The sequence below is a fragment of the Bos indicus genome, chromosome 7, assembly GCF_029378745.1.
Source record: "Bos indicus isolate NIAB-ARS_2022 breed Sahiwal x Tharparkar chromosome 7, NIAB-ARS_B.indTharparkar_mat_pri_1.0, whole genome shotgun sequence".
NCBI classification, from domain to species: domain Eukaryota; kingdom Metazoa; phylum Chordata; class Mammalia; order Artiodactyla; family Bovidae; genus Bos; species Bos indicus.
The window spans coordinates 102,517,315-102,541,400 of NC_091766.1; the positions used below are offsets into that span (position 1 = coordinate 102,517,315).

The window sequence follows — 24,086 nt, forward strand, 5'->3', positions numbered from 1 at the left end:
ATGTGGGGAATACAGAGAGGCATTCAATTTTTCTTTGAGTTAATTCTTATCTTTGTTAGGAGATGCCTTTGTAATAGCAATAAATTGATTGACCCCTATTGCTTTAATTTCAATCCTGGATGAAATTCAGGACCATGAATGAAAATCAGAATTATTTAGAAAACATTCCATGTATGGAAGAGTTCTTTTGGTACTTGTATTTTTGTGTTGGAATATGTTTGGAGAGTGCTTGGATTTGCAGACTCTGTGGATATGTAACCATTTCCTGTGCCACAGTATCTGACAATATGTTGCAGACAACATCTGTGAGTTAGTGACTATTCCCCCATTTGCGGTTTTGAGGTTGAGGATAGAAGAGAAGCTAAAATGATTTATAATAATTTTATGTACCTATGATTTTTCTTGGGTGGAGGGCAAATGCTTATCTACATAATTGGGTGACATCATTTAGGGAAGAGAAATTAGCACACTTTATAAAAGAAAAGACTATTCCACGGGCAAACAAACCTTTAATGAACATTCGCTGAAACTTTTTAGAAAGTACTTTAAAAAGTATTTTTTTAAAAAGATACTTTAAACGTCCTTGGGTGGAAACGTGCGCATTTTCAGACATAGGCTCCTCTCTGGCCTCATTATATCAACACTAAAGGACTATCAGAGCCACTCTGAGGGGAACAGACTTGAGCTGAAAAAAGTGAACACGTATCTCTACTCTAGGGAAAATTTTGTTTAAAATCAGATATTTTTATGCTTTATTGGCATAAAACAAAATTTCAAAGTTTGTGTCTCCCGTGAGTTTCTTTACATAGTTTCCCCCCACACTGCACTTTGATTGTAGTGTGCACATATACAGTAGTAACTGTATATTTGCATAAATTAGTATTTTTCTGTATTTATTCTGCAAACCCAGATTTAGATATGACACAGTAAAGGAATGAATATTGATTAATATACATTAGCTGCTCAGATGGAGAATCATTGTGTGTGTGTGTGTGTGTGTGTGTGCACCCGTGACTGCTGTATTTTCCTAAATGTATTTACAAGAAAACGTATTTACACCACCCTTTTGGCAGAAACTGAAGAACTAAAGAGCCACTTGATGAAAGTGAGAGAGGAGAGTGAAAAAATTGGCTTAAAGCTCAACATTCAGAAAACAAAGATCATGGCATCCGGTCCCATCACTTCATGGCAAATAGATGGGGAAACAGAGCAAACAGAGGCTGACTTTATTTTTCTGGGCTCCAAAATCACTGCGAATGGTGATTGCAGCCATGAAATTAAAAGATGCTTGCCCCTTGAAAGGAAAGTTATGACCAACCTAGATAGCATATTAAAAAGCAGAGACATTACTTTGCCAACCAAGGTCTGTCTAGTCAAGGCTATGGTTTTTCCAGTGGTCATGTATGGATGTGAGAATTGGACTATAAAGAAAGCTGAGCACCGAAGAATTGATGCTTTTGAACTGTGGTGTTGAAGACTCTTGAGAGTCCCTTGGACTGCAAGGAGATCCAACCAGTCCATCCTAAAGGAAATCAGTCCTGGGTGTTCATTGGAAGGACTGATGTTGAAGCTGAAACTCCAATACTTTGGCCACCTGATGCAAAGAGCTGACTCATTGGAAAAGACCCTGATTCTGGAAGGGTTTGGGGGCAGGAGGAGAAAGGGATGACAGAGGATGAGATGGTTGGATGGCGTCACCAATGGACATGGGTTTGGGTGGACTCCGGGAGTTGGTAATGGACAGGGAAGCCTAGCATGGTGCCATTCATGGGGTCATAAAGAGTTGGACAGGACTGAGTGACTGAACTGAACTGAACTGATTTACAGAGAAAACAGTCGTGAATGTGTGTAATAATTTGCATAAAAGAAAAAGAGAGAAGGACTCCAGGTATAAAGAAGTGTTCACTTGCAGTAAATAGTCAGGGACTCTAGTCACAGATTACTTTATGATTCCATTAAGTTTGAACATTAATTCAATATCGATTCAGTAATGATTGAACAAGATAGTACAAAATGGAAGAATTAAAACAAGTGGGCTGCAACCCATTTCTCTTCTGACAAATAACTACCAGAGTACCAGACCGGCTGATTCTCTCACAGTGAGAGGAAGCCAGGGACCAACTTCAGGATTATTATAGACATGCCGACAACTCTCCTGCTGACATTACTAGCAGGAGAGTCCTTATCTATGCAATGCTAGGAAGCTTGGTGTCCTTGTTTTCAGATTACTGAAGGCACACGAATGCAGAGTCTGGATTTACAGGGCATCCTCTCTGGGTTCCCAACTTACCCTGAGTCAGAAAGTTCCTGGGATTTAGAAAGAAAGGGCTGGTAGAGCTGCCTGGGGTACCCCACAGTTCTCCCTGCTTCGCCCTTGCCTCCTGATTCTGGGTGAGATCTCTAATTCGTTCGAGGGTGATTTGACAGTCTAGACTTTTGTGTCAGTTCAAAAATCATTTTCATTTGTTAAACAGCTAAATTGGAGAGCACGTAGTAGTTTTATATACATCCATTATCTCCTTGGACTGGCACAAGGGCTGGTTCATTGCCCTCATTTTACAGAGGAGATAACTGAAGCTCAGAGCGGTTACTAATTTGTCTTAAATTACACAGTGAGTAAGTGGCAGAGACTGGTACTGTGCTAGGTCCCTTGAGGGCAAATGAAAATATAAAACCTAGGCTCTGTTTTCTGAAGTAATCTCCTACTCTCCCTTCAGACGGTGTTCCTGGTTCCTGCCGATGACACGTCAGACTTTTCATGAAAAAGAAACATGAGTATAATGTTACAACAGTAGTAGTAAAAAGGCTATTTAAATCCGTGTATTAAAAAAGTCTTGTTGAGAAGGTTTAAGTGGAGAGGAGACTGAGAATACTGTGTAATTTCAGGGAATTTGAGAAAATTTGAACTTTGAGTAGTTAAAGACTAACTAAAGAGTGGCCAACCTCACTTATATTCTGAGACGTATAAGAGGCTAGAAGTGTTTAAATGGAGGTTCGAAATAATTTTTTGCCATCTACTTGGTAGAGGTGTAAGTCTCAGTTTACAAAATCAGGTGTGCTGGAAATGTAACTGCATTTTATTACTTATTTTAATCTACTCCAAGCCTCCCTTTTTCACTGGATAATAGAAAATCTAAGTCAATGAAGTTTTCATCTCTCCCTGGCATGAGTCTGAGTGCTAGGGGACTTTGAAGAGTCCAGACAATGTGTTAAGATTGGAGCCTTTTGGTGCTTAATATCTGCTGATCTGTACCTCATTTAATTGGGTCATTGATCTTTGCATTTTTTCCCAAGATCATTACTATGCCTGTGCCATGTTGCTTTTGGCTAAGAGGTCTCTTCATGGTCAGCTGAGTCCCCATTTGAATCTTCATTTTTTCCCTTGCTGAATCATTCTGGTGGACAGCAGAAACTATAAGATGATCTGAGGTCGAAGCTGGCGGGTTCAGGCAGCCTCTGCTCTTGTGCCATGTCTCGTAAGCAGGGAAATTCTGAGGTCTTTCCACCTCTCTGCACTTTCCTGGGAAGCGAGGTAGTTCTCTATAATCTAGACTTCCTCACAGTTCTTTGGAATTGGTTGTTCCCTTTCTGTATATCTGGTCCAAATTAAAGGGCATGGTTAGTGTACAGGTAACTTTCTTAGGGACACATCAATGTCTCAGCTATCTTTGCTTCTCTTCTTCATGGAGATAGAAAGCTTTATTTTTATCTTCTATATTCTTTATATCCTTGAAGCCGCCTGCACCTTAGATTTTTGACACTTCAAAGCTTATTCTATGTTCTGCTCTCCCAAACTTTGCATGTATGCCAAATGTTTAGGTGCCCAAATGGGAAAAGTTTTAAGAAGTAACATAAAGTAGAAGAAATATCACAATTAGTATTCTTTTACCACCTCTCATGTAAGATGAGAAATAAAAGCTGTGCAGATGAAAGAAGGGAGTGAAGTCAAGAAGCAGGGCCAAGACTGGTAGGTAGAGAGTTCAACTTTCCTTTCTTCCATGGTGACATTGTCCCATTCAGACTCCAAGCACAAGAGAGAAATGTTTTATCAACAGTAGTAATAATGGCTAAGTTTTATTTAAGGCTTCCTCTGTCGGGACTTCCATGGTGGCTCAGACAGTAAAGCATCTGTCTACAATGCGGGAGACCTGGGTTCTATCCCTGGGTTGGGAAGATTCCCTGGAGAAGGAAACAGCAACCTACTCCAGTACTCTTGCCTAGAAAATCCCATGGATGGAGGAGTTTGGTGCAGGCTACTGTCCATGGGGTCACAAAGAATCAGGCACGACTGAGCGACTTCACTTCACTTCACTTCACTTCTGTTGGGAACTCCTCTAACAAGCATTTGTGAACAGTCCACTGAATACTCACAGCAGCTCTAGGAGGTATGTATATATTCTTCATTTTATAGGTAAGGGAATTCATCTATAAATGAGGCACAATGAGGAATACTGAGGTACAAAGAGGGACAGCAACTTCCTCCTGTGATATGATACTAAGCTGATTGTGTAGATAATATTATTGTTCTAGTCATACGTTATTTCATAACAAGCTTAGCAGCTAAACTCAGGAAAACATCCTACAGAGTTTCTATTGGTCAGAGATTTGGGAGCATCTTAGCTAGGGATTCTGACTCAAGGTTTTTCAGCAAATTGCAGTTATGGAGTAGGCATGGTCGAATTACGTGATGGCTCGACTGGGACTGGTGAATTTTCGTCCCGGGTGGGTTACTCACGTGGCTGGCCGGGTTGTTCAGGCTCCTGGCAGAGGACCTCAGTCCTTTGCCTTCTGGACCTTTCCCCAGAGCTGCCTGAGTTGTTTCCTCCTTGCATGTTAGTCGGCTTCCAGAGAGAGTGAGTAGAAAGGGAGAGGGAGCAGGAGAAAGAGAGAGACCTTATATGCCCTAGGCTTGAAAGTCTTACTCTTTTACTTCTGCCATGTTTATCTATTAATATCTTAGTTTCATTTCTCTTGTTTGAAGGCAGTCACTAAGTCCAGCTCATATTCTAGAGCAAAGCAATTAGTCTCTGCTGCTGCTGCTGCTGCTGCTGCTAAGTCGCTTCAGTCATGTCAGACTCTGTGCAACCCCATAGACAGCAGTCCACCAGGCTCCACTGTCCCTGGGATTCTCCAGGCAAGAACACTGGAGTGCGTTGCCATTTCCTTCTCCAATGCGTGAAAGTGAAAAGTGAAAGTGAAGTCGCTTAGTTGTGTCTGACTCTTTGCGACCCCATGGACTGCAGCCCACCAGGCTCCTCCATCCATGGGATTCTCCAGGCAAGAGTACTGGAGTGGGGTGCCATTGCCTTCTCCAATTAGTCTCTACTGATTCTTTTTTTTTTTTAACTGAAGTACGATTGATTTACAATATTGTGTCAGTTGCAGATGTCCAGCAAAGTGATTTGGAGATATGTATTATATTTTCAGATTATTTTCTATTATAGGTTATTACAAAATGCTGAATATAATCTTCACCTTTTAAAAGGAGGCATGTTGATGTGGAGGCATGTTTTAAAATCACAAGGGTATTCCACATTCATGAATGTTATAATTTAGTCCAGTTTGACTTTTAAATCGCTCTTTACACTTACATCTGATAAAATAGTCTCCTCATAAAGAAACACATCCAAGGCAAAATTGAATCTGCCTACACCTTGTGCCAGAATTATGTGTATAAAACTATCATAGATTTGATGTTTACCTCACTGTACTTGGGAAGATAATTTTTAATTTATAAAAATGACACATTTCTATGAATTGTGCTTTTGTTTTTGTCTCTTCATGATATGTTTTCAATTTTTCCCTCATTTTATTGAAGCTAGTCTCAATGACACATTCCCTGGATTCAAATCCCAGCCTCACCAGTTATTAGTTTTGTGATCTTGGACATATTGATAGTCTAAGTCTCAATTTCTTCCTCTGTAAAATGGAGCTAATACTAGATAGAATACATGTAATATGGTTGTGATGATTATGTGATATAATTTCATGTAAATTATTTATTGTATTGCTTATAAAGAGAACTGAGCACCAAAAAATTGATGCTTTTGAACAGTGGTGTTGGAGAATACTCTTGAGAGTCTCTTGGATTGCAAGGAGATCCAACCAGTCCGTCCTAAAGGAAATCATCCTGAATATTCATTGGAAGGACTGACGTTGAAGGTGAAACTCCAATACTTTGGCCACCTGATGCAAAGAGCTGACTCACTGGATAAGACCCAGATGCTGGGAAAGATTGAAGGCGGGAAGAGAAGGGGACGACAGAGGGTGATGTGCTTGGATGGCATCACCAACTCAATGGACAAGAGTTTGGGTGAACTCCGGGAGTTGGTGATATACAGGGAGGCCTGGCATGCTCCAGTTCATGGGGTCACAAAGAGTCGGACATGACGGAGCGACTTGATAAATAATTGATCTGTGTAGTTTATTGTACTTTTTAATTGAAGCCTAGTTGATTTACAATACTGTGCTAGTTTCAGGTGTACAGCAGTGATTCAGTTATACGTGTGAGTGTGTATTGCTTTTCAGATTCTTTTACATTATTGGTTATTACAAGATACTGAATATAGTTTGCTGTGTGATACAGCAGGTCCTTGTTGTTTTTGTCTATTTTACATATAGTAGGATGTATCTGTTAATCCCAAACTCTTAATTTATCCCCTCCCCACCCCATTGTTTTTCTAATCGTCTCATAACACAACTGGCATAATGTCTGCCAAAAGATACACTGATACTGCCTTTTCAAAAAATATTTAAATGACAGATAATATGATATAACCAACCTTTTTATTATGGGGGTTACAATAATTAAAAAGTGCCCCCTTTTTACGAATAAAGCTTTAGATCAATCGGTTATCAGACACCTGACTTTCAAGCACCTGGTTTTCAGATAATTTATCCATATTCTCACACAGTCAGGCCAAATGATTTAATTGACTTCGCCATGCCCCTTTAAGGTCACTTGGTTAATGACAATAAAACACTTTCAACTGTGGCAGAGTCACAGCGTGGACTTCCCGGGTCACCCCAGCTTTATTGAGAGTTTGCCTCTTGTTCTGTCTTCTCAGCCTCTTCTCTATTAAGTGGGTCTCAGATGACTGTGTTATCAATCACTGGCTGCAGCTGTTCTCTGTGCCGAATAATATGCTCAGAAAATCATATATTTTCCTTCATGATGCCGTTCTGTAGTTGTTTTCATTGTTCATGATAAGCAGAGCAATATGCAAGTTTCTATGCTGAGAAATGGAATGTACCAACACATGGAACTGAGTCTCTTTTATAAATTCAGGAATTTTTCAAAGTGGTTAGTTCTCAGACTTTTTAAGATGATGATTCATGAATTGACTCTCAGGAGAAGTAAATAATTTAATTATCTGAATTCACATGTGTGGGCTAGTCTTTCTTATGACGAACATCACTGTCTGATGATGGCATTGGAATATTCTGTTGCATAGGATGTAATAAATCAACCAACTGTCTTTGAAGGCAGGGTATGATGGATGTGACAGTCCACAGAAGATTCTGTCAGGTAATTTGACTTCAGTTGACCTCTACCAGCCCAGGCCAGTGCATAAAACTACATACCTTTTTAGTATATAAATGGGTATTACTGTCCATGATGGGCTGTGCCGCTTTTCCATACCAGCTATTTTTCCAGGATAAGTCGTGGGAGGGAAGAACACTTTTGAAAATTTTTTCCTTGGGCTGTCGTATAGAGATTCTTAATTCTGAATGTGAGTCAGAATCACCTACTGGGCTTCAAAAAATCCAGATGCCAAGACTCCGTCTATGACTTAGTAAGTTATTGATAGAAAACCTAAAGGTAGGGAACAGGGATATATAAATTTAAAAATCTCCATGGTTCATTTTTATGTACTTTTAAATTGAACAGTAATCACATATGCTGAAGTTTTATTGGGAAAAAAATACCAGCAGTCACTTTGCAATTTTCTTTTTCCGAAAGCAAAGAGTAGGAATTAATGTAGTGTCCAGCAACAAACTCTGACATGGGTGGGAATTTTTGCAGAGATTCAAAGCCAAGTTGAGAGAAATAAGGAACCTCTCTCTTCCCATTGCTTGGGTTAGAGTAATTCCTTGGAAAAGCTCAGCTCTTACAGGAAATCTAGTAAATCAATTCTGAGCTATATTTCACTTTTAATTTTGACAAACTGATTAACATTCCAATTTTTTTGTCCTCATGTTTGGTTTTATAGACAAATCATGTTTGATTCAAAATAAGGTTGTAAATGATTGCATTTGTGTGATATTTATTCTGTTTAGAATCTCCTGGATTTTATCATCTTGCATGGGTTATTTGGTAATCTCAAGATTTGACGTCTCAGAATGAATCCTCTGTTCCAGTCGTCTTACTTTCGATTGTAATTCTTAAGGGTAGTTACCGTGCTTTGCTCACAGCTCTGAATCTAGTTGCATTTCTTTAGCTCACTCTTTTCTCTCTACCTCCTGTGTCTTAGCACAGTGTCTGGCACATGTTTGGATGTTAATATCTGTCAAGTGATTAAATCTTCCAAATCGACTCAGCTTTTATGGTTACTCTGCTGCTTCTTTGTCGCTGTCTAGTCATGCAGTCGTGTCTGACTCTTTGTGACCCATGGACTGCAGCACGGTAGGCTTCCCTTTTCCTCACGGTCTCCCAGAGTTTGCTGAAACTCACGCTTATTGAGTTGGTGATGATGCTGTCTAATGATCCCATCCTCTGTCAGCCCCTTCTCCTCCCGCCTTCAATCTTTCCCAGCAGCAGTCTTTTCCAGTGAGTTAGGTCTTCGTAGCAGGCGGCCAAAATATTGGAGCTTCAGCTTCAGCATCAGTCCTTCCAATGAATATTCAGGTTGATTTCCTGAATATTCTGATTGACTGATTTGATCTCCTTGCAGTCCAAGGGTCTCTCAAGAGTCTTTTCCAGTGCCACAGTTTGAAAGCGTCTGTTCTTTGGTGCTCAGCTTTCTTTATGGTCCAACTCTCACATCCATACATGACCACTGGAAAAGCCATAGCTTTGACTAAATGGACTTTTGTCAGAAAAGTGATGTCTTTTTAACAAGCAGTCTAGGTCTGTAACGGTATTCCTTTCAGTTAGCAAGCATCTTTTAATTTCATGGCTGCATTCCCCATATGCAGTGATTTCGGAGCCCAAGAAATAAAATCTGTTGCTGTTTGCACATTTTCCTCATCTATCTGCCATGAATTGATGGGACTGGATGCCATGCTCTTCGTATTTTGAATGTTGAGTTTTAAGACAGCTTTTTCACTCTCCTCTTTCACCCTCATTAAGATGCTCTTTAGTTCCTAGTTCTTCTGGCCTGATAGAAATGCATGACATGCTTTATTATAGTAGGTTTTTGTTTTTTTTTTTCTTGTCATACCTGCTATGACTATATAGTACTTTTGGGAACATGAAGAAACATACCCACTGAGAATTGAGTCCCTCACTCTGTTCCCTTTGCTGTTTCACATGACAACACTTCTCAGAGATGTAGTTTTAAGCATTGAACTTGATATGTTAATTGGTGTATATTTATGAACTGCACAAATTCCTTAAAATCATCACCATCCTGCTCCTTAAAATACAATGAGTCATTTTCCCCTTACCTTTTCTGGTGCCAGAATGCATTTATGTTACTCTGGAAACACATTTTGCCTTTTGTGAAAGATAGTTTGGGAGAATTAAATGTGTGCAAGGTGAAGGAAAGTGACAATAAAAATTACTTTTGGAACACTTTAAAAACTAGTTTTTGAATAGAAAATGAGACACTTTATATTCCTTAATGGTAGAATATATGTAGGTTTTTTATAATTTTTCAATGATTTTGCATATATTGTCATGTTTAATATCTTTAATGTTTAATATGTTTAATATCATTTAATCTTAAAATAACCAGGGATAAACTTGAAACCTTACATTCAAAAGATGAAACAATGGAGAAAGCATTGTGACTTCATTACAGCCGTTCATAGTTTTAATAATATCTATTATTTAATAAAAATTATAGTGCATCAGGAGCTCTACTGATTGCTTTATATATTTTCTCATTTACTTTCACAAACCCCCAAAAGTAGGTGTTATAAATGGGGAAAGTGAGGCTTAGAGCAATTACCTTAGTAATTGATTAAAAACCGTATCACTCAGTTGTGTCCGATTCTTTGTTATCCCATGGACAGTGGCCCACCAGGCTCCTCTGTCCATGGAATTCTCCAGGAAAGAATACTAAACTGGGTTGCCATTTCCTTCTCCCAGCGGATCTTCCTGACCCAGGGATTGAACCCAGGTCTTCTGCACTGCAGGCAGATTCTTTACCAACTGAGCCACCAGGGAAGCCCAAATGGCACAGTAAGTGTGTGAAATTAGCCTCAAATCTATTGGAGCTGAAAGTTCTTGTTCTTAACCACAATAACATACTTTGAAGTGTTAATGAAACTTTCCTAGTAATGAATTAATTTCCTCCATTATATTTAATATCATACTTTCCTTTTATCACAGCTACTATAGATCCCAAATCAATGAAGGCAATGTACTGGCCACATTTATAAACTGCAAATTTGTTTTAAACTAAATAAAGCTGCTTAAAATTTATACAATAATGTATAATGAATTTTATTAATGATGCTAAAATAATTATTATTTGATTTGATTTTACAGTTTTACTGCTCTCTAGTTTGCAAAAACAGTTTGTTGTTTACAGTGAGATTTATTGTTTTATAAACTATAATACTCAGAGGACAAATATTCAAGTATCCCATGCATACCATTATTCACAGATGTATTCTAAAGAAATCCTTTCAGATTATGGTGATTTAAGTAGTGCATTAGAAAATTCACAGAAAAGCATAGCCATGGAAAGGCCAAATAGGCTGGTTTTGAGAAAAATCCATCTTTTTTTTTTTTAGAAAACAGATCCTCACAGTCACCCCTTACCATTGCATGGTGGAATTTGCAGTGCTCCTGTAAATGTGCTGTTTCTCTTTGTCCAATTTACTGGCCAGATGACTGTGTCATAAAACCGGCATCGCCACGTCCACTCCTGGTACTAATTAGCACCCTGCTTGGCAGCTTCAGTCCAGTGGTGAGGACTTGAGTGGCTATAAATACTGTAATACTGTTTCACCTGTGAAAGTAGCTCTTCCAAAGACAAAGCAGAAAGCACAGCAGGTGAGAAGGCTGCATTATTGCCACCTGAGCTGTTCCTTTCTCTGGACAATTTCAAGCTTTAACATCTGTTCTGAATGCTGCATTTATTAAACTAAATAACAAAATACATTCATCTGTATATAATAGTCCTCCCGAGGGAAAAAGATGGGATTTCCCTCTTTTTTTCTATTTTCAAAAAGTGAAACACAGTTGACAGAGTCTCGTGTCTGTTTAATATCAAGAAAAGCTGCCTGGGAAGTAGGAAAGGGAACATGTAAGGAAAGATTTTTCCCCTCTTTGACCGTGGTCAGAGGATATGCTGAGGATATGCTTATGTGTATTCTCCTACAATTTTTAATTACTGGGTTTAATTGTTGGCAGGTGGATAAGAGTTCTGTTACATGTTATGTTTAATTGTTTATCCTTTGCTCTTTGTTGGAAAATGAATGCATTAGTTTGAAAATGATACTCAAGAGGTCTGTTGTGGTAATGTGTTCTTTTTTCCTGCTAGAGGACAAAATAAATTCAGGTTATAAAGTTCTAATTCTTGCAAGGTCAAAACTTTCCTCACAAATAGAAATCACGCGACTACCAAGTCATATGTAGGTCCCACACTTAACATTCTTAATGAAAGTAAAAAATGCGAGGAAAATATAGCCATTTTTACATGGATAGAAAAGTCTTTTTCTGAAACCAATATATAGAGAGCATTAGTAAATATTCCACCTTTTCTTTCTCTGTTATCTCAGCTACAACTTAGACCTTTATCTTACCTTCCCCTCTTCCCCCCAGCCTCCTAAAGACTTCATCTAGAATAAAGTCTATTAATTAGCACTTCCTTGCTCTAAAGCCTCAATTATTTGTAGACTCTAACCTCTAGGAGGCTGTGGAGCTCAAATCAGGTGCTTGACTTTTAGAAAAGGGACTGAAAAAGTGAAAAAGTCTAAAGGGTTTCGGAGAAGTAAAAACAGGCTGGTTATAGATGTATCAAGAAATCTCACGAAAGATGTGATTCTAGATTATGAATAATCGTGAAGTGTTGGGGGTAGTGGAAGGTAGCACTTAAATAGGATCAGAAGGCTAGGGGGTAAGAGTGGGGAATAGGACTTAACAGAAGATGAGAAATAGTTTTGTGAACCCTAGAAGAAAATATGTTCTGAGGAGGTCGGTGAAGCATTCAAAAAATGAGGGTAAGAGTGTTCAGTCAGTACTTACTGGTCTTGTACCCAGTTGAATGCCCAGGATGAATATCACATGATCCATAGCTACATTATTTTTCACATGACTCATATGATTATACATTTATGATCCATTCATGATGACTGGCTCACCTGTCCAATATCTGTCTAAGTGATAAATGAGAGCTTAACCCTTTGTGAAATTGCACCTGTGGTGTGAAATGCAACAAAACTACCGAGTGGTTTGAATTACTACTTTGACAAAAAATGCCTTGTATATAGCTGAGCTAAGCAAGAAGTGCTGTTATTTCATTTGCAAAGAACTTCTAACTCTGGGTTTTATGAACCCAATGGAAATGTTTAGTTTGCCTGCAAAACACTTATTTGTTATTAGTGATTTGGATTGCTAACCTATTGTAAAGCATCTTCTGTTTGTTTTCTATAAGAAAAAAAACTTAGATCATCTAACTAGATTTTTCTCTGTCTAGCCAACACTGATCATTAATTCACATTCTCACATAGTTCATCTTATTCAGTTTGAAATGACTCAAACTGATTCCTTTGGTGTCTGCCTCCATTATCTTTAAAGAACGTCTGTATATTGTGCTTCATTTTAAGACATTATTTAATTGACTTTTCATGAGTAAAGGTAAGGATTTAGTTTATTTTACCTATCACACATGCTTGTTATCATTCCTCCATGTTCCTCGATATTATGGTATAAATTTAGGCATTTTCTCTCATTTTTTCCTTTTTTTGATTTATTATTCCTAGAATATTAATATAAACATTCTCACACTGGACAATAAGGGGAAAAAAAATCTCAGAACATTTACAAATGCAGCTGCCCCTCTATATAACTCTGGTTGTTTAATATTCACCTAACCTTACATTTTTACCCTGGATATATATATATTTTACATGTTTAGATCTACTGTATTTTTGGAGTAGCATTAAAAGAAAAGGTGAGTTGGTTTCAAGATAGCTCAGGCAAAGCTAAGAAATCTGGTATAATTCTTCTAGCATAAAGAAACAAGTTGTGAAAATGATAATTGCCAACAACTCAAGAGGAAAAAATAGTTTAGATCTTAAACATAACAACCATAGTATGCAGAAATCAGTAATAACATATTATTTTTGAAATGAGATTTTACTTAATGAATGTCAACAAGAATTTAATCCCTATATTTCACTGAAAAATTTTTCATCCATTTGAATACATAAGTACGTTTTTTTCTTAATTTGTGGCTTTAAAAAGATTTTGCAGGCATTAGAACAGCTGCCAATGTTTTAAATTATGATGTACACTAAGTAGAATTGCACTGAATATTTAAAAGGAAAGAAAAAAGAAATACACATACACCTTTATTAAACTGTTCATAAAAAAGCATTCTTCTTGTTACCCCCAAATACATGTAAAATTTCAAAAATGCTGCATGAAGTTATTGTTAATTTGGTTACCTTGGAGGGAAACTTGAGAATAGTTGAAAGAAGGCATTTTCTATCTTGTTTGCAAGATGCTTCTCTATCATGCCTGCTCTTATTAAATAGCTAGTTTTTGTATGTGATGTGTATGTGAATTAGTGATACTTGAAAGATTAGAGCTTGTTCAAAGACATAAAAGGAAAATTTTTTCAGGAATTGATGTTGAAATAGCCTGAAAACTCCTGAGACTGATATTTTTCAAGAAGCTTTTTCATCATTTTGGAATTTTGAGCCAGTATATCTACACAGAAAAGCAATCACTCCTAAGTTTGGTTCTCCACGGCTTTATCCTCTATCTTCTTGGTTCTGATGCTGCTGCTGCTGCTGCTAAGTCACTTCAGTCGTGTCTGAGTCTGTGCGACCCCATAGAATCCCTGGGATTCTCCAGGCAAGAACACTGGAGTGGGTTGCCATTTCCTTCTCCAATGCATGCATGCATGCTAAGTTACTTCAGTCGTGTCCAACTCTGTGTGACCCTATGGACAGCAGCCCACCAGGCTCCTCTGTCCCTGGGATTCTCCAGGCAAGAATACTGGAGTGGGTTGCCATTTCCTTCTCCATCTCCTTGGTTCAGGGGGACAAAATACTTCTTTGTTGATACAAATGGATTATTATGAATTAACTAGAGCAACTGTTCTGCTTAAGACAATCCTAATATGGAAAGAGCTAGATTTCACTTTTTAAAGAAGTTTTTCTACTTAGTAATGCTGTTTTATGCATGGGTGGAATTCAGTTACAACTACAGAAAGGGTTTGATATACAATATTTGGAGCCTAGTGGGGACCAAAGCAGACAAGCAATTATTCCCTCACTTATCAAGGAGGTAAAGGATCTTTGCACTTCCTCTATGTGGATCCATTAAAACCAAGAGATGAAAAAAATAAGGCTTGTATGTTGCCAACATATATGCTCATGTACTAAAGCTCATGAAGTGTATTCATGGGAAGGCTTCTTAGATTCTCTCATAGCTTTCACTGTTTGAGTTTCTATTATTGGATTATTAACAATCCAATAAGTTATTTTCTGATTACCCGACTCGTACTGTTTCAAAGACATTTTCAAAGAAGAGGAAGAGCAGTTAGAGCGCTACCTGCAGGTCAGCTGGAGGGACACTGACGACCTGCAGGTGAAGGAGGCCTCGGGCTGAAGAAGCTCTGTGACCTGTGAGGCTAGCACTGCACAGCCAGAAAAATGCTGCTGCTGCTGCTTGACAGTAAGAAGGGTGGTAGTGATAAGATAACAGTGGTGACGATGAAAATGGGAGTCCTTGTAATGGCCTTAACTTCCTGAGACGTTTCTATGAACCAGGATATGCTTTTTGTGAACTTTCCTATCTGATCTTTCTGAAATCTATGGAATACATACTGCTGCTTACTCCATTTTATAAATGATGTAACAGAGGCATAGAGAAATAAGTCATTTGTATGAGGTCACACAGGTAAATGAGGCAGAGGTAGAATACACACTCCTACAGCTGGTAAAGAGTCCGCTGGCGATGTGGGAGACCTGGGTTTGATCCCTGGGTTGGAGAAGATCCCCTGGAGAAGGGAAAGGCTACCCACTCCAGTATTCTGACCTGGAGAATCCCATGGACTCTATAGTCCATGGGGTTGCAAAGAGTAGGACATGACTGGGTGACTTTCAGTTTGTTTCACAGATCTATTATGCTCTACTGAATAGCTGTCATTTGACGACTGGGTTCCCAAGAAAATGTTAAATTGTGTTCATCATTTTTGTTTAAGATAGAAAATACTGTAGCTTGATTAGAGGTGTAAGTGTCAGTGGTAAAGAACCTGCCTGCAAATGCAGGAGATGTGAGTTCAACTGGGAAGATTCCCTGGAGACGAAAATGGCAAATCCACTCCAGTATTCTTGCCTGGGAAATCCCATGGACAGAGGAGCCTGGTGGGCTACAGTCCATGGGCTTGCAAAAGAGTTGGGCATGGCTTAGCAACTCAACAACAAAGTGTGTGTGAGAGACAACTAAACAAGGCCTGGCAAGGGGTCTGACGAGTGACATTTGGGAAGCCTGAGACAGGGTAGACGTGACTGCAAATGCATTAGGGTTTGATATTGAAGATTTATTTAAGGATGTGCTGTGCTGTGCTAAGTTGCCTCAGACTGACTCTTTGCAGCCCCGTAGACTGTAGCCCTAGTGAAGCCTTTCAGAATTGTCCAAGGGAAAGTTTGTAAAAGGAAAAGCAATCTTGTAAGCATACATGAGTTAGAATAAAATTCAAATGTAGGAAAAATACTTGAACCTTTAAAGTTACTCCTACCACTGGGTGAAGACAATGACACCGTTTTTTCCTCCTGTGAGTGCGTACCGTCTTGGATAATTAAAGAAAAAACGTAGTCCACGTGCCCTATCACGTGTCAGTCTCTTAGTGTGGATGGGTCTGCTTAGGATTAGAAAACACACATGAACAAGTTGTGCTATTTCAACCTCAGAAGTAGGGCTGATTTTCTTTGAAATAATTGATTTTTATCAGTTAAAAAAATTAATAATTTACTAGATGATATTTGGTGCATGTGAATCAAGATGTACATGATTGTTAAGTAGGATGACAAATGTGTTAAGTCGAACAGATCATAAAAAATGAGGAAGATAGCCAACAAAAGTTAAAATTAAGTCAATAGGAAGTAGCTTCTTGCAAATATATTAATAACCAAAATTTAACAATATGTGTATCATTAGAAAAAGCCTGGCTTGAAAGAAATGTGACTGACAGAGGACTATAAAGAGAAATAAGAATCCCCAAACTAAATCTTAAGTACATACATGGATTTATAATGTTAAGCTTATTAAAAGTTAACTTGGTTCTATTTCTGATAGTTTCGTTGATTAAGTTCGTCCAGAAGTGAAAAAAGTCCCCAGTCAAATGTTCAAATAGGTGTCAAAATAGTAGCTGAATTAGAACGCAAAAGAACAGTGTTAAAATTCCCAAGTATTCACACTTCCTCAAACATTTTTTAGAATTTTTTTACTATGCATCTTTTCCATGACCTTAATTTAAATGATGATTTTTAAAAATGACCTAGTGTTCCTGAATGCAACATGGAAAACTTAAAGTCAGCTCTTTGAGGTAATTACATGTTCAATTTTTTTTTTTTTTTTTTTTACATATTGTGGATGAATTTATACAACATTTCTTTCATATTTTATGCCTTCTCCTCATTTTCACTTTATATGCAATGCTGTGGTAGACACTATTCTTTTTTAATGTTCTCAAGTAGAATTGTAGTGATTTATCTTCATAAATAGGCCAAAGTCATAAAGGCATGATTTAATACATTTTCTAAATAACATATGACATTATATAGTTCTATCTGAAGTAAGTTAATGCATAAACAGTGTGATTCTTGTGTGACAGAGTCTTTTATGTAAAACAATGCAACAAAGACTTATTAAAATCTATATAGTTTAGTTTGGTTCCAAGTGTCTTAAAGCCCAAAATTTATTTTACAGTAAATATACTTAAAATATTACTTTTGAAAGAAATTTAGATGTACTTAATAATATTCCAAATAGTATCCAGAGTTGGAAAACAGGTGTTTGAAGCTTGGGGATTGTTGGAGTCTTGAAACAAGACTTGACACACGCTTGGGCACACATCTCCCTCTGTCTCACACTCCTTGTTTTATGACAGGTGATTTATTTGTGCTGGGGATGTTTATCACATGCGGCTCTAACAAAGGATAGACAGTATAGGGAATAACTAGAGGGAATGCTTTTCTTGTGGAAAGGAATTTTTAGGGGGAAGTATGTTGATAGTATATCAAAAGGTTCCTATTATTTTCGGTGAAGTTAGATTTGAAAATAACATATATATCTTGGATTTAGAGCATACCTTTCATGTTTGGATTTACAAATGAAATAGATTATATCCTCATCATAGACAACAAAATTAGAGTTGTGTTCCTCAGTTTCATTTAATCCATGCTTCCCCTTATTGTCTGTGTTCCCCATTTATGATCATAAATTCTGATCCACCAGATTCTGCTACACCCGTCCAACCTATCTTGTGAAATATTGATTTAGAATGTGACTCTGAAAACAGTGACTCAGTTTTTCTTTTGGGAACCACCTTCCCTTCTTTTACTTTATGCAGTTTAGCTGATTTGAATCTAACCTAGCGAGTCAGGAGCAGCTCATGTGGGTTTTTTATTCCTCGTTGCAGTTCAGAGATTGGCACATGAAGATGGTGGATGCACACAATTCAGTTCCAGGAAGAACTCTGCCATGACCTAGAATGAAGAAGCTGTTTTATTTATTTATTTCTGTGGGATTGCTTTTCACAGGGATAATGCAAGACTAGAAGTGTCAGTGCTCAGACAATATAGAGAGGTCATGCTTAAATTACTGCCACCTCAAAGCAAAACTGAGCCGAAAATGATGAAACTGAGGAAAATGATGAACTACTGATCATATCATTTGAGCCTCTGGGTCCAACCATGCCTGAAGCTAACATCTACTCTGAAATTTTCAGTCACAGAAAATGGCAAATTAGTGCCTCCTCCATTTTTTTCTTAGGTTTCATGAATTGAGTTGACTTTCTTTCCATTGCAGCAAAAACATCCTAATACAGAAATGACTTGTGGGAATATGCACATTCCACTAATTAATTATTTACTTATCATGTGGGTATAAAATGCAATATAATTTTCCTCCAGCTCGTTACATCTCTTATCCACAAACGCCCTAGCACCATGAATACTGATTACATATTCAGTAACCATAATATAAATTATACTTGGAGTACAAACAATCACTTTCTTCAGGTTGGATGCTGAAAGTCATGAACTCTTCCGCCAGTATAGTTCGCTTATTACCCTGTTCACCTGCAACCTCTTTATCATTGAAGCTGGCACTGTTCTTTGTGCTGTTTATGTTTCTCCTTTTAATTAATAGTGTAACTGTGGCTTGACTATTTTATTCCTTATTCTTTCTCTCTCTTTTTTACAACTGGGTTTCTGGTTTTGATGTGTTTTTGTTTTTGTTTTTGTTTTTTTTTTTTTGGCTTATAGCTCCCTTTCTCATATCCACTGTAGCCCTCACTGAAAAAAGTGAAAGAAAATGTCACTGCTGCATTTTTCTGATCTCCTTCCCCCTTTTTCTTTTTCCCTCAACTGGTCTTGAAGTATCTATAAGGAGATACATGTATCGAAGGAGTTTTGTGCATTAGGCATGTTTGAATTTCCTAGCATGGTCAGCTGAAGAAGGCAATGGCACCCCACTCCAGTACTTTGCCTGGAAAATCCCATGGATGGAGGAGCCTGGTGGGCTGCAGTCCATGGGGTCACTGAGGGTCGGATACGGCTGAGCGATTTCACTTTTACTTTTCACTTTCATGCATTGGAGAAGGAAATGGCAACCCACTCCAGTGTTCTTGCCTGGAGAATCCCAGAGATGGGGGAGCCTGGTGGGCTTCCGTCTATGGGGTCTCACAGACTCGGACACGACTGAAGTGACTTAGCAGCAGCAGCAGCAGCAGCATGAACAGCACATAGTAGACATTCAATGAATGTTACTGAATTGATATAAACTAGGCTTCCCTGGTGGCTCAGAGGTTAAAGCGTCTGCCTCCAATGCGGGAGACCCAGGTTCAAACCCTGAGTTAGGAAGATCCCCTGGAGAAGGAAATGGCAACCCACTCTAGTATTCTTGCCTGGAGAATCCTATGGACAGAGGAGCCTGGTAGGCTACAGTCCGTGGGGTCGCAAAGAGTCAGACATGACTGAGTGACTTCACTTTCACTTCCACTTTACCTTATTAAAATAGCATTGTAGAGTTCTACGACAGTTAAAGCTGTGTCATAGCTGCCTGATTTATGCCCAGAAGGCAGATTAGACAAGGAGAGAACTGAGTTAATAATCTTACCTGCAGCGTATTGTGAGTTTTGATGCCTGTTAATTACTCACTACTGTTTGGAAGGTAGCAGACACGTCTCTTTTTTAGTGAGGTTAGGTCTCCTAACAAATGCTCTACGAGCTAAAAAGTGAGACTCCAAATGGTGGTAAGCAGTTGTTTATGTTTCAGTACAAGTCCCTGTATTATTTCATTCATTTTTTAGAGTTTACGTGACTCTGGGGAGGTTATTAAGAAGAAAGGGCAGCCGGCCCCTTGTATGGTAAGATGGCTGCGCTCCGTGTTTTAGATCCTCTCCCCGGCTTGTTGACTGGGTTCTGTCCTATAGACACCTCTGATGGCCCAGCTTCTCATTTCCCTCAGTCACTGTTCATTCTGCCTGCACTTCAGTCCTGGCTCAGGTGAGAATTTTGATCAATCACCTTTATACAGTCCTAATACCCTAGCTTTTCCAAATAGCGTTTTTTTTTTTTTTCCCCAAATGGCCTTACAAATAGCTGTGAAAAGAAGAGAAGCTAAAAGCAAAGGAGAAAAGGAAAGATATAAGCATCTGAATGCAGAGTTCCAAAGAATAGCAAGAAGAGATAAGAAATCTTTCCTCAGCGATCAATGCAAAGAAATAGAGGAAAACAACAGAATGGGAAAGACTAGAGATCTCTTCAAGAAAATTAGAGATACCAAGGGAACATTTCATGCAAAGATGGGCTCAATAAAGGACGGAAATAGTATGGACCTAACAGAAGCAGAAGGTATTAAGAAGAGATGGCAAGAATACACAGAAGAACTGTACAAAAAGATCTTCACGACCCAGATAATCACAATGGTGTGATCACTGACCTAGAGCCAGACATCATGGAATATGAAGTCAAGTGGGCCTTTTCACTATGAACAAAGCTAGTGGAGGTGATGAAATTCCAGTGGAGCTATTTCAAATCCTGAAAGATGATGCTGTGAAAGTGCTGCACTCAATATGCCAGCAAATTTGGAAAACTCAGCAGTGGCCACAGGACTGGAAAAGGTCAGTTTTCATTCCAATGAAATTAAAAGATGCTTACTCCTTGGAAGAAAAGTTATGACCAACCTAGATAGCATATTGAAAAGCAGAGACATTACTTTGTCAACCAAGGTCCATCTAGTCCAGGCTATGGTTTTTCCAGTGGTCATGTATAGATGTGAGAGTTGGACTGTGAAGAAAGCTGAGTGCTGAAGAATTGATGCTTTTGAACTGTGGTGTTGGAGAAGACTCTTGAGAGTCCCTTGGACTGCAAGGAGATCCAACCAGTCCATTCTGAAGATCAGCCCTAGGATTTCTTTGGAAGGAATGATTCTAAAGCTGAAACTCCAGTACTTTGGCCACCTCATGCGAAGAATTGACTCATTGGAAAAGACCCTGATGCTGGGAGGGATTGGGGGCAGGAGGAGAAGGGGACGACAGAGGATGAGATGGCTGGATGGCATCACTGACTTGATGGACGTGAGTCTGAGTGAACTCCAGGAGTTGGTGATGGACAGGGAGGCCTGGCGTGCTGCGATTCATGGGGTCTCAAAGAGTCGGACACGACTGAGCGACTGAACTGAACTGAATATCCTAGCTTACATTGTAAGTTAAAACCTATAGCCAGATCTGCTGTGTCTGGATCACCCCTGGCCGATTTATTGTGTTTTATGCTCCCAGGCTAACAAACAGCTGTGTTGATTTGACTTGCTGCGACCTCTCATTTACCTTTAAACTCACCGTGAATACCAAGACTTTTTATTCATGTATCACTTTTCTAACCAGACTTTTCGTCAGTTTCTGTTGCTTCAGTCCTTTCATCTCATTTCACCAGACCCAGTCCTGTCAGATAATCTTACCCGCAAGTTTCGCAAGAAGGACAGAGGTCACCACTTTAGCCATGACTTTGCCCATCTGCCCTCCTTCCTGCTCATCTTTCTTCCTTGCATCCTTCCTTGTCTGAAGAAGGTGTGCCCTTGTCTTCTTTTTTTAGGGCTAGTGACAATCCATTTGCTCCGCAGCGACCCTGCTCACTTATGATCTAGAGCAGCAGTCCCCAACCTTTTTGACACCCAGGACCAATTTTGTGGAAGACCACGTTTCCATGGACCGGGGGCTGGGGGAATGGTTTAGAGATGATTCAAGTACAGTACTTTTATTGTGTACTTTATTTCTAATCTACTGCTGCTGCTAACCTGACAGGAGGTATCTACCAGTCTGTGGTCTGGAGGCTGGGGACACCTAACCTGTAACATCGTCAATCTTTCTACCTCCGAACTTTTCTTCCCTATAACCACAAATGTACAAAGGTCTCACCTCCCTTTCACCATTGCCAAAATTTGGGATTCAGAATTAGCAACCATTGTCTCTTCATACTTATAGTTCGTACTCTAAGCCCCTGTTTATTTAGCTTCACTCTATTGAGCATACTGAAACCCTTTCCTTAATTCATGACAGGAATCCCGTGCTCCTTCAACTAATTTGCTTACTTTGCAAAGGTAGTTCCCATGGTTAGAATTCCTTTTCATCACCTGACGTTTCTGTGACTGGCTAAAGATACCCAAAAGCTTCTGCTAAAATTTCCAAGCACCTGTGAGGAACAGAAATATTAACTCATTCCTGCCTACTTTAAAAGATTTCCTGCCTTTGAAGGGGTAAAGGTGATATTCATTAACTTCTAGATGACTTATAACCAGCATATTGGTCTGTGCTATTGAATATTTAAAGTGTGTCAGAACTGAACTAGGCTGAGGCATCGCCTTAATGAAAAAAACTGTGTCTGTTCAAAAGGTCTCACAGCTAGCCTGTGCATTAGGGCATTAAACTGAGCTTCAGCTCATATCTGAAAACTTTAGTTTGAATTTGGTTACTTTAAAAAAAAATTAAAATACTCCTACTCATGAAAGTTAAGTAGTTGTTTTATTAGTATTTTAAGAATCATGGCAAGCATTTTTTTTAAACCAAAATCACTGACTTGTGACTCAGCATGTGAAATTTAATCATTTTCCAAGATGTGTTGTTCCTTATCTAATTCTAGAATATGGAAAAATTCACGTTAGTGAGTTTATAATTACCGTATGACTTACTAATATACTCAATCAAAGTCATATGCATTCCTATTTGAAGGTTTTCAATAAGAGAATCATGTATGCTATAAGGAAAATATGTTAGATAAATATTCATTTACCCTAAGCCTGATGAAAGTGCAAAAAATGTAGGATCCTTCAGGTGAAGTGTGTTTATCCAAATGTACAGTTATCCTGTTTCTATATCTTTAATAGATTATTGTTGGTTACAGGTATTATAGTAGGTTAAATATGTAATAAAATCATATTCAGGGCAGCATATTCATGGAAAAACAGGAACACTAACTGTATGTGTACCAGGCACTGGACTTTTGTTATAAATGCCACATCTTGTACACCTGTTTAAAATATGTATGTGCTGTCATTTATGAGTTCTCCGTATATTGTAGTTTATAACCAATACTAAAATAAATACAGTGAATAGAGAGACAAATTTAATTTTTCCCCTTGTAATTCAGCTACACCTAACTTTGTGAAGAATTATTGGTAATTTATCTGGTTACTTCAGTTGATTTAAAAAGCTATTTTTGGTATAATCATGTTTTATATACAACAAACTAGCTGTCCTAAATTTTCTTGCATTCAAACAGGGATATGAAAATACTGTTTTTATATATTATATATTTAAACATATATGTCTATATAATTTGCTTTCTCTTATATACTCTTTAAAGTTATGACCAACCTAGACAGTATATTAAAAAGTAGAGACACTACTTTGTTAACAAAGGTTCATCTAGTCAAGGCTATGGTTTTTCCAGTTGTCATATATGGATGTGAGAGTTGGACTATAAAGAAAGCTGAGCACCAAAGAATTGATGCTTTTGAAGTGTGGTGTTGGAGAAGACTCTTGAGAGTCCCTTTGACTGCAAGGAGATCCAACCAGTCCATCCTAAAGGAAATCAGTCCTGGGTGTTCATTGGAAGGACTGATGTTGAAGCTGAAACTCCAATACTTTGGCTACCTGATGCAAAGATCTGACTCACTGGAAAAGACCCTGATGCTGGGAAAGATTGGGGGTGGGAGGAGAAGGGGACAACAGAGGATGAGATGATTGGATGGCATCACCCACTCAATGGACATCAGTTTGAGTAAACTCCAGGAGTTGGTGATGGACAGGGGGGCCTGGCATGTTGCAGTCCATGGGATTGCAAAGAGCTGGACACGACTGAGTGACTGAACTGAAAAATTGTCAAAGTTAGTTTTAATTTTTTAAAGTATTCATATATTGATTAGCTGTGTTGGTCTTAGTTGCGAGGCATGTGGAATCTTCTGTTGTGGCTCATGTGGGCTTCTCTCTGGTTGTGACTCTTGAGATCTGTGGTTG

General features: G+C 38.6%; 1 long non-coding RNA gene and 1 other non-coding gene across 6 annotated transcripts in view; both read left to right on the forward strand.

Moving 5' to 3' along the window:
* The window catches only part of LOC109562363 (uncharacterized), a 537,301-nt gene that overhangs the window by 149,886 nt on the left and 363,329 nt on the right, over positions 1 to 24,086 (forward strand). For all 5 annotated transcript variants that reach the window (XR_011567828.1, XR_011567831.1, XR_002181174.2 and 2 more), the window contains exon 2: positions 1 to 10,348. This exon is cut by the window's left edge. This is a non-coding gene — a long non-coding RNA (uncharacterized lncRNA). The remainder of the gene's footprint in view (positions 10,349 to 24,086) is intronic.
* TRNAW-CCA (transfer RNA tryptophan (anticodon CCA)) lies at positions 19,363 to 19,435 on the forward strand. The gene has a single exon. It is a non-coding gene; the product is annotated as a tRNA-Trp (tRNA).